Source organism: Lagenorhynchus albirostris, chromosome 7 (genome assembly GCF_949774975.1).
Source record: "Lagenorhynchus albirostris chromosome 7, mLagAlb1.1, whole genome shotgun sequence".
Lineage (NCBI taxonomy): Eukaryota > Metazoa > Chordata > Mammalia > Artiodactyla > Delphinidae > Lagenorhynchus > Lagenorhynchus albirostris.
The window spans coordinates 34,424,752-34,442,423 of NC_083101.1; the positions used below are offsets into that span (position 1 = coordinate 34,424,752).

Consider the following 17,672-nt stretch of genomic DNA (forward strand, 5'->3'; position numbering starts at 1 on the left):
AAATCAAAAAATACCTAGAGACAAATGACAATGAAAACACGATGGTCCAAAACCTATGGGATGCAGCCAAAGCAGTTCTAAAAGGGAAGTTTACAGCTATACAAGCCTACCTCAAGAAACAAGAAACACCTCAAATAAACAATCTAAACTTACACCTAAAGGAACTAGAGAAAGAAGAACAAACAAAACCCAAAGTCAGCAGAAGGAAAGAAATCATAAAGATCAGAGCAGAAATAAATGAAATAGAAACAAAGAAAACTATAGCAAAGATCAATAAAACTAAAAGCTGGTTCTTTGAGAAGATGAACAAAATTGATAAACCATTAGCCAGACTCATCAAGAAAAAGAGGGAGAGGACTCAAATCAATAAAATTAGAAATGAAAACGGAGAAGTTACAACAGACACCGCAGAAATACAAAGCATCCTAAGAGACTACTACAAGCAACTCTATGCCAATAAAATGGACAACCTGGAAGAAATGGACAAATTCTTAGAAAGGTATAAACTTCCAACCGAACCAGGAAGAAATAGAAAATATGAACAGACCAATCACAAGTAATGAAATTGAAACTGTGATTAAAAATCTTCCAACAAACAAAAGTCCAGGACCCGATGGCTTCACAGGTGAATTCTATCAAACATTTAGAGAAGAGCTAACACCCATCCTTCTCAAACTCTTCCAAAACACTGCAGATGAAGGAACACACCCAAACTCATTCTATGAAGCCACATCACCCTGATACCAAAAACAGACAAAGATACTACAAAAAAAAAAAATTACAGACCAATATCACTGATGAATATAGATGCAAAAATCCTCAACAAAATACTAGCAAATAGAATCCAACAACACATTAAAAGGATCATACACTATGATCAAGTGGGATTTATCCCAGGGATGCAAGGATTCTTCAATATACACAAATCAATCAATGTGATACACTATATTAACAAATTGAAGTAGAAAAACCATATGATCATCTCAATAGATGCAGAAAAAGCTTTTGATAAAATTCAACACCCATTTATGATAAAAACTCTCCAGAAAGTGGGCACAGAGGGAACCTACCTCAACATAATAAAGGCCATATACAACAAACCCACAGCAAACATCCTTCTCAATGGTGAAACACTGAAAGCATTTCCTCTAAGATTAGGAAGAAGACAAGGATGTCTACTCTCACCACTATTATTCAACATAGTTTTGGAAGTCCTAGCCATGGCAATCAGAGAAGAAAAAGAAATAAAAGAATACAAATTGGAAGAGAAGAAGTAAAACTGTCACTGTTTGCAGATGACATGATACTATACATAGAGAATCCCAAAGATGCCACCAGAAAACTACTAGAGCTAATCAATGAATCTGGTAAAGTTGCAGGATACAAAATTAATGCACAGAAATCTCTTGCATTCCTATACACTAATGATGAAAAATCTGAAAGAGAAATTAAGGAAACACTCCCATTTACCACTGCAACAAAAAGAATAAAATACCTAGGAATAAACCTACCTAGGGAGACAAAAGACCTGTATGCAGAAAACTATAAGACACTGATGAAAGAAATTAAAGATGATACCAACAGATGGAGAGATATACCATGTTCTTGGATTGGAAGAATCAGTATTGTGAAAATGACTATACTACCCAAAGCAATCTACAGATTCAATGCAATCCCTATCAAATCACCAATGGCATTTTTTACAGAACTAGAACAAAAAATCTTAAAATTTGTATGGAGACACAAAAGACCCCAAATAACCAAAGCAGTTTTGAGGGAAAAAAACGGAGCTGGAGGAATCAGACTCCCTGACTTCAGACTATACTACAAAGCTACAGTAAGCAAGACAATATGGTACTGGCACAAAAACAGAAACATAGATCAATGGAACAAGACAGAAAGCCCAGAGATAAATCCACGCACCTATGGTCAACTAATCTATGACAAAGGAGGCAAGGATATACAATGCAGAAAAGACAATCTCTTCAATAAGTGGTGCTGGGAAAACTGGATAGATACATGTAAAAGAATGAAATTAGAACACTCCCTAACACCATACACAAAAATAAACTCAAAATGGATTAGAGACCTAAATGTAAGCCCGGACATTATAAAACTCTTAGAGGAAAACACAGGAAGAATGCTCTTTGACATAAACCACAGCAAGATCTTTTTTGATCCACCTCCTAGAGTAATGGAAATAAAAACAAAAATAAACAAATGGGACCTAATGAAACCTCAAAGCTTTTGCACAGCAAAGGAAACCATAAACAAGATGACAACCCTCAGAATGGGAGAAAGTATTTGCAAATGAATCAACGGACAAAGGATTAATCTCCAAAATATATAAACACCTCATGCAGCTCAATATTAAAAAAACAAACAACCCAATCCAAAAATGGGCAGACATTTCTCCAAAGAAGACACACAGATGGCCAAGAAGCACATGAAAAGCTGCTCAACATCACTAATTATTAGAGAAATGCAAATCAAAACTACAATGAGGTATCACTTCACACCAGTTAGAATGGGCATCATCAGAAAATCTACAAACAACAAATGCTGGAGAGGGTGTGGAGAAAAGGGAACCCTCTTGCACTGTTGGTGGGCATGTAAATTGATACAGCCACTATGGAAAACAGTATGGAGGTTCCTTAAAAAATTAAAAATAGAATTACCATATGATCCAGCATCCCACTACTGGGCATATATCCAGAGAAAACCATAATTCAAAAAGACACATGCACCCCAATATTCATTGCAGCACTATTTACAATAGCCAGGTCATGGAAGCAACCTAAATGCCCATTGACAGACGAATGGATAAAGAAGTTGTGGTACATATATACAATGGAATATTACTCAGCCATAAAAAGGAATGAAATTGGGTCATTTGTTGAGACGTGGATGGATCTAGAGACTGTCATACAGAGTGAAGTTTGTCAGAAAGAGAAAAACAAATATCGTACATTAACGCATGTATGTGGAACCTAGAAAAATGGTACAGATGAATTGGTTTGCGGGCAGAAGTTGAGACACAGATGTAGAGAACAAACATATGGATACCAAGGGGGGAAAGCCGCAGTGGGGTGGGAGTGGTGGTGTGATGAATTGGGCAATTGGGATTAACATGTATACACTGATGTGTATAAAACTGATGACTAGTAAGAACTTGCTGTATAAAAAAATTAAATTAAAAAATTAAAAAAAAAAAAAAAAAGGACTACATACTGGGGAATTCCCTGAGGTCCAGTGGTTCGGACTCTGTGCTTCCAGTTCAGGGGGCCCAGGTTCATTCCCTGGTCAGGGAACTAAGATCCCACAATCGTGCTGCACAGCCAAATAAATAAATTTTAAAAAATAATAAAATAAAATAAAGTCAACCATACGAATAATTACGTTAAGTGTAAATGATTGATATATCCTGATTAAAAAGTTAGAGATTGGTAGAGTGGATATAAAAGCAAGATTTTCCTATATACTATCTACAAGAAACCTATTTCAAATACAAACACATAGGTTAAAAGTAAAAATATAGAAAAAGATATGCATGTAAATACATGACTATATTAATATCAGAACAAGTAATATTACCAAGGATAAAGAGGGACATTACAGGGACTTCCCTGATAGGCGCAGTGGTTAAGAATCCGCCTGCCATTGCAGAGGACATGGGTTTGATCCCTGATCTGGGAAGATCCCACATGCCACGGAGCAACTAAGCCCGTGCACCACGACTACTGAGCCTGTGCTCTAGAGCCCACCCATGAGGCACAACTACTGAGCCCATGTGCCACAACTACTGAAGCCCACATGCCTAGAGCCCGCGCTCTGCAACAAAAGAAGCCACCACAATGAGAAGCATGTGCACTGCAACAAATAGTAGCCCCACTCGCAGCAACTAGAGAAAGCCCACATGCAGCAATGAAGACCCAAAGCAGCCAAAAATAAATAAATAAAATATAAATTTTTTAAAAAGAGGGACATTACATAATAATTAAGGAATTAATTAATCAGGAAGATATAACAATCCTAAATGTGACTGCATCTAACATTAGAGTTTTAAAATACATGAATGAGAAAACAATAGAGTTATGACTGGAGACTTCAAAACTCTTTTCTCAGTAATTGGTAGATCCAGTAAACAAAAAAATCAGTAAGGATATAGAGGAGCTGAACAACACCATCAACCAGACTGGTCTAATTGATATTTACAGAACACTCCATCCCAACAGTAGCAAAATATACATTCTTTTCAAGAGCTCATGGGACATTGACCAAGATAGAATATATTCTGAGGCTGAAACCAATCCTCAACCAATTTAGAATAATTGAAATTATACAAAGTGTATTCTATGACCAGAACTAAACTAAATTGGGTATGAGTAACAGAAAAATATGTGAACAATCCCTGTGTATTTGCAAATGTAATAACATACTTCTAAATAACCAAGGGTCAAAGAGGAAAGCTCCTCCAAATAACCAGAAAACATTTAAATAAATGAAAACGCAGTATATAAAAAATTGCTGGATGCAGTTAAAGCAATATTTGGAGGGAAATTTACAGCATCATATGCTTATATTAGAAAAAAACAAACATTCCAAATCAATGATCTAATCTGCTACCTTAAGAAAAAAAGAGAGCAAATTATACCAAAAGGAAGTAGAAGAAAGGAATTAATAAAGATGAGAGCAAAATCAGTACTGGAATGGTGAAACAGATAAGTAATTAAATAGAAAAAAAGTAAAGGAAAAAAATCATGAAACCAAAACTAGCTCTTGAAAACATCAATAAAATTGATAACTTCCAGGCAGATTAATCAAGGGGAAAAAAAGAGAAGACACAAATTACTAATAATGCAATTGAAAAAGGGTCCATAAATACAGATCCTATAGACATTAAAAAGAGAATATTATGAACAATTCATGCCAATAAATCTGGTAACTTGGATGAAATGGACGAATTCACTGAAAGACAATTTCTAAAGCTCACTCAAGAAGAAACAGATAACCTTAATATCCTTAAGAATATTAGAGAAATTAAATTTGTAGTTAGAAACCTTCACACAAGGAAAATTCAAACCCAGATGACTTTATTGGCAAATTCTACCAAACACTTCAGAAGGAATTAATACCACTTCTACACAAACTCTTCCAGAAAGTAGAGAGGAAGGGAACACTTCTGAACTCACTTTATGAGGCCAACATTATGCTGATACCAAAACCAAAGACATTATAAGAAAAGTACAGACCAATATCCCTCATGAACGTAAGTGCAAAAAATCCTAACAAAATATTAGTAAATCAAATCCAACAATATGTAAGAGAAATAACACACTATGATTAACTATGGTTTACTCTAGGAATGCAAGGTTGGTTCAACACTCATAAGTCAATCAATGTAACTGACTATATCAACAGACTAAAGTTGAAAAACCACATGATATCAATAGGTGAAGAAAACACATTTGACAAAGTTAAAAATCATTTATTTTAATAACTCTCAGAAAATAAGAATAGACGTGAACCTCCTTAACCTGATAAAGAGTATCTGTGAAAAACCCTCAGCTAACATCACATGTAATAGTGAAAGAATGAATGCTTTCTGCTTAAGAATGGGAACAGGGCAAGAATGTCCATTCTCTTCACTCCTATTCATTACCACACTAGAGGTCCTAGCTGGTGCAATCAGACTGATTTCAAAACTTACCATAACGGTATATTAGTCAAAATAGTGTGGCATTGACAAAAGGACAATCACATCAATGGAACAGAATACATAGTCCAGAAATAGACCCACACATAAATGGTCAACTGATTTTTGACAAAGATAGCAAGGAAATTCAATGGAGAAAGTTCAACAAACAGTGCTGGAACACTATTCATCCATACACAAAAAATGAATCTCATACCAGACACAAAAATTAAATTGAAATGAATCATTTAGGTCCTAAATGACAAAGTTAATACTGTAAAACTTCTAGAGAAAACAGGAATAAATCTTTGTGACCTTGGGATAGGCAAAGAACTTTTAGAGCCATGATGAACAAACCCGACAAATTGGATCTCATCAAAATTTAAAACTTCTGCTCTTCTAAAGGCTGTTAAGAAAATGAAAAGACAAGCCACAGACTAAGAGAAAATATTTTCATAGCATACCTGGTAACTGGAATATATAAACAATACTCACTAGTAGTTCATCCCCTTTTATTGATAAGTAGTATTCCACTGTATGGATATACCACAATTTGTTTATCCATTCAAATGTTGATAGACATGTGGGGTGCTTCCAGCTTTGGGGTATTAAAAATAAAGCTGCTTTCCACTATGGAAAACAGTATTGAGGTTCCTCAGAAAACTAAAAATAGAGTTACCATATGATCCAGAAATCCCACTCCTGGGCATATAACAAGACAAAACTATAATTCAAAAAGATACATGCACCCCTATGTTCATACCAGCACTATTCACAATAGTCAAGACATGGAAACAACCTAAATGTCCACTGACAGATGAATGGATAAAGAAGATCTGGTACATACATAAAATGGACTACTACTCAGCCATAAAAAAGAATGAAATAATGCCATTTGCAGCAACATGGATGCAACTAGAGATGTTCATACTAGGTGAAGTAAGTCAGAAAGAGAAACACAAATACCATACGATATCACTTACATGTGGAATCTAAAATACGGCTCAAATGAACCTATCTACCAAACAGAAAAAAACTCACAGACATAGAGAACAGACTTGTGGTTGACAAGGGGGAGGAAAGGAGAGAGAGGGATGGACTGGGAGTTTGTGGTTAGTAGATGCAAACTATTACATTTAGAATGGATAAACAACAAGGTCCTACTGTATAGCACAGGGAACCATATCCAGTCTCCTGGGATAAACCATAATGGAAAAGAATATAAAAAAAAGAATGTATATATGTGTATAACTGAGTCACTCTGCTGTCCAGTAGAAATTAGTACAACATTCTAAATCAACTATACTTCAATAAAAAATAAATGAAGCTGCTCTGCAAAGATATATATTTTTCTTTCTCGTGTAAATTCTGAGAATTGGACTATCTGAAGATTAACTTCCATAACTATGGAAGGAAAGTATTATTCTCATTCTGTAAATAAGAAAACCAAAGCTCAGAGATGTTAAATAACCAACATATCACAGGATGTATGGAAGCCAGGATTTTAGTCCTGGTCTGTTTGATGCCAAAGCCCACATTCTTTCTATCATATTACCCTGACTGGTACTGAAAAAAATAAAAGACAAAACCCTGAAGAATTAACAACAGGAGACAAGACAATCAAGAAAGACAGTAAAGCAAACTGAAGAGAAGAAAAAAAACAGTCCTGTGAAATGAACAGTAGACTCAGCCTACTCAAAGGTATGGTATGGATCCCAAGTCAACGAGACAACTGGAGACAGGCACTCTAAAGACTAAAAATTCATGGCAGAGAAAGACAACAGCTATAGAGTCTGAGCACCTGCATTACTCCTGATGTCCATCTACATTTTGAGTATGCTGGTGAGAAGGAAAGAGAGGCTGGCTTCGGGACCTATATTTCAAGGTTGCCAGATGTTAAAACTGAAGTATGAACTTTGGCTCTTAAATAGTAAACTCCTGATTACAAGAGAAATGCTTTGATTTACAATGGTTCATGATTCAAAGATCATTGAACTTTTAGTATACAGTTATTTCCTCAAGTAAGAAAAACCACAAAGCGAGCGGGCTGGCCAAGTTTTAATTTGCAAGAGGAGAAACTAAAGGATCACTTGCTAACTTCCTAGTGCCAAGCCTTCTCAACTTTCTCTCTCTGACCTCCACCTTTCCTACCTATCTATCTACTCTCTTCTTTCCTTCAAACCCAATCCCTCCCACCTACTCATCTAGAGCTCCTCTGAGTAAAACTGGCCTTTACCTCTTTGTACATCTGCATATCTAAGTGGGCCCTGACTATGAATTATATACACATTATTTGTAGGTATAAAGTCAGGTGGTCAGTGCCCATGTGGGAATATACCTTCTTGGGTGTAAGCAGTGTACCAGGATCAAACTAGACTATTTAGCATATCTGGCTCCTCCCTAGTCAGAACAACTTTAAATTCCCCTGCCACAGTTTCGGTATGAAGGACATACCCATCACCTTCTCTACTGCCTCCTCCTTCCCTTCTTTTTGGAAAGAGCATCTGTTCCATTGTTACCTTCCCACTGTGGTCTACTTTTCCCCAGCTACTTAGGGGGTAGACAGCAACCACTAATTTATGGGAGAAAAAATCTCTAATAAATGCATTCTATTCAATAATGGAAATCCTATGATTAAGATATAACAGAACTCCGATATGATACTGGCTTGAATAGACAGTTCTAACCCCATCTTAGAAGCTAACCAGAGGCTTGTTTTACAGGTCGCCCTGTATGAAAGACTCCTGGTCCCTCCATCCTAAGGAGAGCAATTTCAGGCCACTTTCTCTGAAATGTTCCCCTCTATCTTCCTTATTTCTGTTCTGAAACAGCTGTCATCAGGGATCTCCCAAACACAGCACTTAACACATTTTGGGGAGGGAGAAGGTCATACACCCACATATACAGCTTGTCTAATTGCCACAGAATACAGTAAAAGCTGTAAGGCTTTGCCCAGTGCTTGCTTCCTTAATCCCACCCTCTTTGAATGTGTCTTCTTCTTTGGGGACCTAGACTCTGCCAAGATACAGTAGTCTTATGGCCTCTATCCTGATTATCCTATCCTCCTACCCCAAGACTATCAGGTAGGCTTCATGCAGATAAAAGGTATGTATTTACAGTGAGCAACTGATGATAATGTTAAATAAATTTAAAAAAACAGTGCTAATCTGTGTGGCACACAAGTGCTCATCCTTATTTTTCACTTTTCTCACCCTCCCTAACCTCATGTTTGCCTATCTTCATTTCTTGGCAACTGTTAGACTAATTTTTCTAAGTTAGACTTCCCAACCTGACCTGAGAGAGGCTCCTGCCACACACATAACCTCCTAGTTTCACTCTCTTAAATGCACATATTATCATAGTTAAATCCACAGTTACGACCAAGGAAGTTTAATGTTTCTTTCAAGAGTAAAGCTATTGACAACTAGTAGATGATACCTTGATTCTGACTTTATTTGGGGGAGAGATGGGGGATTGCGGAAGGCTGTGCACACACCTCCTCTTCCTGCTTGTGTTCCCCAAGTTCAATACCACTACGCAAAGAGCACTTCTTTTCCTGGGACAAATCCCTTCTCCCCAGCCGCCTTCTTATCTGTAAGATGAAGGGATTTGGTCTTAGTGGTTCTCCACCGCCGAATCCCCCCACCACTAAGTGACACATGAAGATGGACAGGCTCAGTTCATGGTTGCCCCACTCCTCACCACCTGCATGGTGATCACCCTAGTCCACGCCAACAACATTTGTTGCCTGGATTGAGGCAACTGCCTCTGTGCAGGTCTCTCTGCTTCCACTTCACAGATAATCTATTCTTCACATCACAGCCAGAGTGATCCTTTTAAATCATAAATCCCATCACGTCATTCCTCTGCTCAAAACCCTCCAAGGGCTTCCTGTCTTACTCAGACTAAAGGCCAAAGTCTTCCGAGGGGCCAAAAGGGCCCTACACAATCTGCACCCAGCCCACTTCTCTGACCTCAACTCCTCCTCCCCTTTTCTCTCACTCACTCCACTCCACACTGCTTTTCTTTCTGCACTTGCCAGTCCCTCTGTCCCAGGGTAGACACAGCTCATTGCCTCACCTCCTTCAGGTATTTGCTCAAATGTCACCTTCTCAGTACAGCCTTCCCTGGTCACCCTATTCAAAACCAGAACTGTTATGCCGGCTGCCCAGTACTCCCTTTACCCTTCCCCTGCCTTATTTTACTCCGTAGCACTTATGCCATCCAATATTCTTTATTTTACTGTCTGTCTCCCTGACTTGCATGTAAGCTCCATGAAAGCAGGGATTTCGGTGGGTTTTGTTCACTGCTGAATCCCTAGTGCCCAGCCCACAAAAAGAGCTCAATACATATTGAGTGAATGAATGAGAAATTCTCCATATAACTAACACCACTCCTTTTCTCTCCTACTCACTAAAATAATAGTGTAGTGCATGTGAGCAGTTAAAGGAATAATCTTAAATTTAAGTTATTAAAAATTATTTGCAAATTTTAATGACTGTTGTAAACTGATTGAGATAGCCAATTATGTCACCAAGCTGTGACTGAGATTCATCACACAGTTTATTTCTGGGCCTTTCCACTCTGAGCCAGAGTTCTCAATGAGCAGGCTCAGGTCTGGGCCATAGCATTACTGCAAAAAGTCCACACATCCCGATGTGTAAGCAAGCACTGCTTGAACACTGGTAAGTGTCTCATACTTACATGTATTCCTGTTTTTCAAACAGTGTGCAGATACTGTTGAGAGTCACAAACACGATATTGAATTTACAACAGCTTTTGGTAGTTATATATTTTATCAACCAACGGATATTAGAAGTGCAACTACTCATGTGTGAAGTTTCACAAAGTTTTTTTAAAAATTAGAAAAAAGAACCTGATACTTGAGGAGACTGGGAAGCAACGCTTGACCACATGGCTACAATCTGAATTAGGCATCCCTCTCCCTCCCCTTTTTTAAGTATGCTATTTTCAAGGAATACTATAATTCTCTATTTGTATACAACTTTTTGGAGGGAAGGGCAGTCCCCGGACTATAGGACTGAGGATCTCAAAGATGATGAGAAACAGGTAAGTGCAGTAAAACCTGGAAGGGTAAATGTGGTTGTACATCTTGTTTAGATGTATGTCTTGTTCTCATGTTTGTCAATTTCTTCCAGCCCAGTTTGCAATTCCAACATTAGCAATATCACTTCAGGCACTGAACAAAAAGAATGTTACAACTAAAGCTTAAAAAACTTATTATTTTCTAATCTACTATATTGCTATAGAATGCTCTAAATTTTGTTAATTCCTTGGTTATCATGGCATTTTTTGAGGTTTTCTGAAAATGGCAATTATACTCAAGAACTTTTGGAAACAGTATGCATATAAGAATACTTTCTTCTAACTATAAAAATCAAGTTTATTATCTCGGATGTCATCCACTAGAAGCACAAAAGGAAGCTTATCATGGGAATTTCAACTATTAGTGAAGTGCCTCAATGGCAACTCCTCCAAAGTGGCTTCCAAAATTCTTTTTTTTTTTTAACATCTTTATTAATGGAGTATAATTGCTTTACAGTGTTGTGTTAGTTTCGGCTGTATAACAAAGTGAATCAGCTATATGCATATGTATATCCCTATATCCTCTCCCTCCCACCCTCCTTATCCCACCCCTCCAGGCAATCACAAAGCACTGAGCTGATCTCCCTGTGCTATGCGGCTGCTTCCCACTAGCTATCTATCTTATGTTTGGTAGTATATATATGTCCATGCCTCTCTCTCACTTCGTCCCAGCTTACCCTTCCCCCTCCCCATATCCTCAAGTCCATTCTCTAGTAGGTCTGTGTCTTTATTCCTGTCTTACCCCTAGGCTCTTCATGACATTTTTTTTTCTTAAATTCCATATATATGTGTTAGCATACGGTATTTGTCTCTCTCTTTCTGACTTACTTCACTCTGTATGCCAGACTCTAGGTCTATCCACCTCATTACAAATAGCTCAGTTTCGTTTCTTTTTATGGCTGAGTAATATTCCATTGTATATATGTGCCACATCTTCTTTATCCATTCATCTGTCGATGGACACTTAGGTTGCTTCCATGTCCTGGCTATTGTAAATAGTGCTGCAGTGAACCTTGTGGTACATGACTCTTTTTGAATTACAGTTTTCTCAGGGTATATGCCCAGTAGTGGGATTGCTGGGTCATATGGTAATTCTATTTTTAGTTTTTTAAGGAACCGCCATACTGCTCTCCATAGTGGCTGTATCAATTTACATTCCCATCAACAGTGCAGAAGGGTTCCCTTTTCTCCACATTCTCTCCAGCATTTATTGTTTGTAGATCTTTTGATGATGTGTGGCTCCCAAATTTCTTAAGTTGCCATTTTGATCTTTCAACTTTCCTACTTATTTCTACTCTCTAAAAGCGTTGTGATAAATACAATTTAGAGTTTAAGAGAATTCAAATTCGTACTTTTATTTTGAGAATGTTATGTAAGCCCTGGTGACCGTAAGTTACGTGAGGTTCGGAGAAATCAAGTTGGTCATCTCTTTAAATTCAGGTTAAAATTCTTAAGGGTTTCCCTAGATAATAAAGAGGAAGCTTGAGCTGAATAAGAATCCTCTGCTTGAGCAGAGTAAAGTGGAGGTGAGTCTGGGGAATTATTTAATCAGAGTATTTTAATCTCAAAAACTGACCAAGGTCAGCAAGCAAAGACCCCAGTCAAGGAGGAAGAAACTGGCCACAAGGATCACAACAGATTGCACTTGACTTTCATGTCCTTCCTCTCACTCTTTTTCTCCTCCTTTCCTTGCCTCTCTTTCTGAATGACAAGTGTCAAAAATAGAGTTATATGTGCTTACCACAATACTTGACATTCGGTAGTTACATTTTCCTAGAAACATGGTATGGATGGCAAACTACCTATGAATACCTGCATTACACAGCTAAGAGTGCAATAATACAGACATTGGTGTACTGGAGAAATTTTTAGTACAGCATCAAATTTGAAATATTAGCGTTTTCCCAGGTTTTCTTACTTGCCTCATTAACATACTTGACCTGGCAAGCTTAGTAAGAAAGCTACCAGATCTCCTCCAAGATTTCGCACTTAACTAGTAGGCAAAAGCCTCTTAACTGCCATGTCCCACAATGTCCCTGGACATTGTAAAACAGCACAGGACAGGACAGTGGGCCCGACCTCAGAGTAGGGAGCCGAGAGAGAAGCGCGGAATGCTAGTAGGCACCTTCACACCATCTCCTCCAAACTGTTTAGTCTAAAAATGAGGAAAGGGCTTCCCTGGTGGCGCAGTGGTTGAGAGTCCACCTGCCGATGCTGGGGACACGGGTTCATGCCCCGGTCCGGGAAGATCCCACATGCCACGGAGCGGCTGGGCCCGTGAGTCATGGCCGCTGAGCCTGTGCATCCGGAGCCTGTGCTCCGCAACGGGAGAGGCCACAACAGTAAGAGGCCCATGTACCGCAAAATTAAATAAATAAATAAAAGTAAAAAAAAATTTTTTTTAAATGAGGAAACTGAGGTCCAGGGTAATTATTCCAGGCCTCACATATTTTTATGGCCAGACCCACAACAAGAACCCAGGTCTTCTGGCTCCCAAAAATGGGGCATCCTTTCAGACAGCTGCTCCAAATGTACAGAGTTGGCTTCTGAAAGTAAATCTGACTTGGGGAATACGGAGAACAACCCTGGGGCATATTTAGTGATTACCCCTTAAAGTGGCATGAAATGGGGATTGCCACATTCTGATTTAAGGGTGTGGCACCCAAATCCAAAATACTTGCCAACTGCTGCAAAAATTCAATCCTTTTATACTGTTCCTTTTCTATTTTGCTATACAATTAATCTTGAGTATCCCGAAATGCTAACAATGTGCAAGAAGTGGGGCAAGGAGTAGGGGAAAGTAACGACAACCTTTAGGAAAGCAAGGTTTAAACAATGTAAATAGCCTAAAATAATTCTCACTTTCAAAACTGTATTTGTAAATTCACAACTTTTCTCTCTAATACACCTAAAAATGGTCCCGGGAGAGTCTTATTCTGAAGAAGCAGGTTTTGGTGTCCTCTGGATACCTGCCTTTACCATTACCATCGTTTGCATGTGATCTGCTTCCTGTAGCTGCAGTTTCCTCAATCCTGCTGCCCAAAGACCTTTAGCCAAGCTGGTCTCACTCCCGTATATGCTCTCTCCTCTCAGTTCCTCTTTTCTCAACTATTTCCAACTGTACCATTTGACTCATTTTCCTCATTGCATTTTTTTGTGTGTCATAAATTTGACTTGAAGAGTGGCACTAAACCCACAAATAAATCTGAAGAATCATTAGGGTAAAGTGAAATCACCAAGCAATCTCTTACCTTCTTTAGTCAGCTACTCAATTTTTAGTATTTCCTTAGGGCACATACTTCTGGTAAATGGCTGCCTTCTTCCATGAAGACACTATTTTAGCAACAAGCCAGGCCCTTAAAATTCAGAATGTCTGTGCTGAAAAGATTTTAGGCATCATCTAGTCTATCCAAAACCCCTTATTACTAATCAATAAACTGAGCCTAAGAGAGGGAAGGTTTTTGTCTAAGACTCTTCCAAGGTGATTTCTCATCTTGCAACAGTTTAACATGCTATCTTTTATTTCCAATTATAGTCTATTTATTACCACCTTAATTACTCCTTTACCAACTCTTTTTAAAAAGACAGTTGGCACTTCCCTGGTGGCGCAGTGGTTAAGAATCCACCTGCCAATGCAGGGGACACGGGTTTGATCCCTGGTCCGGGAAGATCTCACAGGCTGCGGAGTAACTAAGCCCGTGCACCACAACTGCTGAGCCTGTGGTCTAGAGCCTGTGAGCCACTACTGAGCCCAAGTGCCACAACTACTGAAGCCTGCATGCCTAGAGCCCGTGCTCCACAACAAGGGAAGCCACTGCAATGAGAAGCCCGTGTAACACAACGAAGAGTAGCTCCCGCTCACCACAACTAGAGAAAGCCCACGCACAGCCAAAAATAAAATTTATTAAATTAAAATCCTGTTTAAAAAAAAAAAGAAAGATAGTAATTAATGCCCTCAGGTGGTGATATACTCCCTCAGGGTATCTTTAGAGAGCAGTTTTCCTTTTTTAATTATTGCAATTTCAACCTCCAAATTATACATGCATTACTAATTATGTAGTATGAATAATATAGGCTTTCCATAAATCTACATACTGGAGAAAGCTCTGAGATCCTAAATGGCTTAGTTAGGAGTTTGGGTCTTAATCCCAGTCTTCTTCTCATTAGCTATGACCCTTTGAGCAAGTCACTTCAGGTCGCTTTTTTCATATGGAAGATAAGGAGGATGGGCAAGATCCATGGTTCTCAACTTTCCCTGGAGTCCTTCAAGTGCTGAAACGGGGGTCCAAAGACCTAACGGAAATCATGGGTTTGCTTCCTCCTGACAAAGCTGCATAGCTAAAATATCGAGTTTGCTTTGGGGTCACACTGAGTATCTTGTGCCGATCAGAAGCTCTAACTGCCATATATCCTCACACACATTTTCAGCTCAAAATGACAAATTATCAATACTTCTAGCTTGTTTGAAAGACAACATTTTAAAAAAATTGGCCCAATGAGGAAATATTGAAAAGAATGAAGCTTTCAAAAGCATAAGGGTGGGAACAGAGGGAGGAGAAAGTCAGTTTTGCATAAAGAAAAACCAATTCACATAAATATGAAATTAGATTTCACTCCAGGCACCAAGGAACTTCTGTCCTTTCTGTATTTATGTGTTGACCCCGAAAGTGCCCAGAGGCAAAGTACTCACTCTACCTCAAATCTCAGTTCTTAGAAATAGCACTTGATCAAACACAGAGTAGGCACTTAGAGTTGGATTATAAAGTATTTTTCCTTTACGTTCATATTAGGTCTCCAACTAGATTATATTGCACAGAGAACTTCTGAGAGGTTCTTCAAGGAGTTTAAATCTCTTGGTACAAAATACAATAGTTCATTCAGCCATGTTCAGTCAGTTCACTTAAAAGGGCATTAGCAGAGATTACATTTCATTTCCAATCTACAGGGACTGAAATCCGAAGGAACCACCAACTGCTGCTTCAGAGTTCACTGTGTTTAACTAGCAAAGAGGGGGGCTGTGGGCTGGCAAAGGGCCCTGGACTGGGGCACAGGAGACGTGGGTTCTAAACCAGCTGGCCCCAGAGCAATTCCCTACCCCCGGCACGGTCCTGTGCATGTAACTGATGCTCCATGAATATCAGTTGAATGGAACTGCAAAAATCTCCACCATGTGCCAATTTATATTACATAGAGCACTTAAAGATGTGTCCCTGCATCCAAGAAACTGAAACCCAATTATGTAAAATACGGCAAGTTTGGTGGAAGGAAGAGAGTTAACACTTTTGACTATTATTATGAGCCAAAGGAATTACAGTAGTTATCTCACAAAAGCCTTGCAGAGTAAGTTAAATATTTCCAATTGATAAAGAGAAAACCAGGCTCAACGAAAGTATGTAATTTGTTCAAGATCACACAATTAGCAAGTGGAGAAGCCCAGATTCCAACCCAAATCTGCAAAGCCCACGCTATTTGCAGTATGCAACACCTATACATCAAAGCGGCCGGAACTTGGGTCTAAGTTCCACCTCTGGCTTTAAGTTGTATATCACTAGGCAGGGCACTTTTCTGCAGTTTTTCCACCTGCACGAAAGGGGCGGGGGGGGCGGGGTGGAGGATAGGGATGGGGGGTGGAGGATAGGGATGGAGGGATGACACAGGTCAGTGATGTTTTTGTTTTGCAGAATGGCTTTCATAATCCTTTTGGGCCAAGACTTTTTCTAATATAGCTATTTCCCTTTCCGGTTCTTTGTAATTGTTTGGGAGTGAGTGGTGCCCTTGGTTATGTATGGAAATGTATTGTACCTACTCACTCAAGGGGATCGGAGCAGAACAGTTGTGCCGGCTCCAAGTCCCCTCCCATTAAATTGAGGCTGAGAACCTGACACTATTGGGGAACACGGTGAAAGTTAAGATAACTCACTCATGGATTCATATTTCCCTCCTAACTTGGAGCGCTGTACCCACCCGGGGCTCAGATGCTCACGGTTTGAGAGAAACGGATAGTATTTGTGTCCTGCACTGCTCCAGCGGCCCGCAGGGGCGGGTCTGTAAAGAGAGGAACTTAAAAGCTCACGGTGTGGGAGTTCAAACAGTCAGGGGGCTCGCATGTCCCTTGCTCCGGGCGGGCAGCTGGCGTCCGCCCGCCGGTACCGGGATCCACTTCCTGGTCAGCACCTCCCACCCCAGGTCCACACACCCGCCCTCCCCCTGCTGCACTGCCCCCACTGCACTGAGTTTCCCAGGCGGCAGGGGTCCGTCCGACTCCCAGGTGAACCCCAGACAGTCCCATCAGAGATTTAAAACACAACGCTCTGGAACGCCAACTCCCCTGGCGCCCAGCCCGCTTTCCGGGGTGGGGACCAGGGCATCCTCTGCGGCTGCTGGGAAGAGGCCCCGGGTCCGTTCGAGTTCCGCTTGGGCCACTGTCCCTCTTAGTCACCCAGGTGCGCCGCGCCCGCCCGAAACCTCGTCCGCCCTCGCCTGGCACCTGTCGTTCCCGCAGCCAGCAGGACTTGCTCTCACCTTGTTCTGCGGGCCCGCGGCCCGTCCCCGCGCCTCTGGGCCCGGCTCCCACCGCCGTCTCCGCCAGCGCTACAGCCGTGGCCGCCGCCCACTTTCGGTTTCCCGGCACGGCTGAAACAGCCGCCGCGCCTCAGGAATCACCTCAAACCCCCGCCCCGCCCTGCTTGGCTCCGCCCCGCTCCGCCCCGCCCCAAGGGCAGACTGGCCTCGGCTCTGCGCACGCGCGGGCACCCCGGCTGCGTCGGCCCACGCTGGCGTCCGCGCGTGGGAAGGGAAACCGACGCCGCCTAGCGGTTTCTGCGCGTGCCCACGCATTGGCGGAAGGCGACTGCGGGGCGGGAGCAGGAGC

The 17,672-nt window shown here is 40.4% G+C and overlaps 1 protein-coding gene across 2 annotated transcripts in view; it reads right to left on the reverse strand.

Annotated features, from left to right (window-relative positions):
- TDRD7 (tudor domain containing 7) overlaps nt 1-17,458 on the reverse strand; it is an 89,177-nt gene extending 71,719 nt beyond the window's left edge. Inside the window, exon 1 of one of the 2 annotated variants that reach the window (XM_060154797.1) lies at nt 17,324-17,458. The gene's annotated coding sequence lies outside the window, so the exon portion shown is untranslated. Of the gene's footprint in view, nt 1-9,191; nt 9,219-17,323 lie in introns of those variants that run through there. The other variant, XM_060154798.1, reaches the window with a different exon arrangement.
- Between the last annotated feature and the right edge of the window lie 214 nt (nt 17,459-17,672).